Source organism: Quercus suber, unplaced genomic scaffold (genome assembly GCF_002906115.3).
Source record: "Quercus suber isolate HL8 unplaced genomic scaffold, Cork oak 2.0 scaffold_213, whole genome shotgun sequence".
In the NCBI taxonomy this organism is placed as follows: Eukaryota; Viridiplantae; Streptophyta; class Magnoliopsida; order Fagales; family Fagaceae; genus Quercus; species Quercus suber.
In genome coordinates, this window is record NW_027069671.1 from 591838 (window position 1) to 593816 (window position 1979).

Here is a 1979-nt window from a genome sequence, read left to right on the forward strand (position 1 = left end):
CCACCGTATTAAATGCACTGCAGCAACTTTTCTGGCTGCATTTATGTGGAGAAGACCCCTGAACAGTGTAACCTCAGTTACCGCCACTCACAAAAAGCTAAAGAAGATACATGACATGACATACACTCAAGTAGGTACACAGATGAAGAACAAATGGACGATGGGGATAATGGGGAAGGATGCTATATAAAGAAGAAGGGCTCCTGATATAAAGGGGAGGAAAAAAGACGAGAGAGGGAAAAGAAAGGCTTTACTGTAGCTCTAAGAACTGTAATCACTATTCAATTTATCATAAGCCTCTTCGGACTTCAATTCATTTCGTCTTCACGTATATCTTTATGCTGATTTATATTTGGAGGTTGTAATCAACCGTTGTTAATTCCATAATCAACCTAGCTTTATCACCCACGCTCTATAAATTTATTATTTTGGACTTGGGCTACAAATCCTAACCCCACAGCAGCTATTCAATTTTCTTTAAAGTTGTTTCTCAATTTTTTTTTCTTTAAAGTAAGCATTTTCTTTTCATTCAATCTCAATCTTATTTTGATCAAATTCTACATTTTTGTTGCAAGTTCTATATCAATGTCATGTAATTTTTCACCAACAAAAAATAAGAGACAATTTTGTAGATTTTATTCTTTTTATGAGTATACGTATATCTTGTTATGAATTTCATTTAACTCAATTAGTGAAGTCTTTAATAGTTGAATAAGAGATTTGAGAATTAATCCATTCTACATCAAAAACTTATTAATGTCTTAGTTTGATGATAAATAATCATCATTTGGAGTGGATGCCATATATTGAAACTTTCTAAAATTTATAATTTTGAGTTGAATTGAGTACCCAAAATTCTTAAAACACATTAATCATTATGCTGTAATGTTCTCACATCCCATATATTCACAAGACAACAACAATAATCCTCATCATGACCTAAACATATTGTTGAAAGAAAAAATTTTGTTCAAAATCTTACATATCACAATAGATATAAAAATGTTTCTAAAAAAGAAAAAGAAAAAGAAAAGTTAAAAACCAAACCGAGCCAACTACATTGAATTAATTCAATAAATATTTTTTTGTTTTTTGTTTTTGTTTTTATTTAATTCAATAAATATTAAACAATTTTTTTTTTGAGAAGCAAATATTAGTGCCCGTTTGTTTGGGCGTTTTGAAGCCAATATGCGCGTTCCTTATTTGCGTTTGGTTCAGCCCAAAACGCAACTTTTTGAAAAAAGCTGCGTTTTGGGCCAAGGCAAAAATTAATCTGAAAACGCGCATGAAAAATGCAGCTGAGGAGGTCCATAATCAAAAGGAAATGCGCGTTTCTACCCGTTGCCTCTTTCAGATTACGAAACTACCCTGCGGAGGTCCATCTCTTCTCTGCTCTGCCCTCTCCGTGAACCTTCTTCCTCTTCTTCTTCTTTCTTTCGTCTTCTTTATCGCGCACAAAATCAACAAAATCAAACCAAACCCAACTCAAAATCAACCCAAAACAAAATCAACTCAAAATCAAACCCAAACCCAAAATCAAAATCAAACAGAAAATCAACTCAAAATTAAACTATTAACTGAAAATCCATAACCCAAACCCAAAATCAAAATCAAATACAAACCCAATGTTTCAATCATCTTCATCTTCATCATCATCATCTTCTCTCTTCCTCTCGGCTTTCGAATTGTCAAAAAAAAAAAAGGAAAAAAAAAAAAAGAGCTCAGCGGACTAGAACTAAAAAAAAAAAAAAAAACAAGTGCTCAACTGACCGGAACGTTGTGGAGGAAGTGAAAGTGAAAAAGGGAAAGAATGAAGAAAAAAAATGAGAAGTGGAATGTTCTAGAGTGGTAGGGAAAAAGGGATAAGAAGGAAAAAAAAAAAAAAGAGGAGAAGGGTACGTGTGTGGAGGAGGAAAAAAGAGGGAAAAAACTGAAAAAAAAAAAAAAATAAAGAAAGAAAGAAGGAAATGTTACCGTGA

At 32.7% G+C, this 1979-nt stretch overlaps 1 long non-coding RNA gene across 1 annotated transcript; it reads right to left on the minus strand.

The window, feature by feature from the left end:
- Positions 1-1065: 1065 nt before the first annotated feature.
- On the minus strand, positions 1066-1719 carry LOC136070132 (uncharacterized). Its single transcript, XR_010631367.1, has 2 exons — positions 1623-1719; positions 1066-1443 (listed from the first exon to the last, which is right to left on the minus strand). It is a non-coding gene; the product is annotated as an uncharacterized LOC136070132 (long non-coding RNA).
- Between the last annotated feature and the right edge of the window lie 260 nt (positions 1720-1979).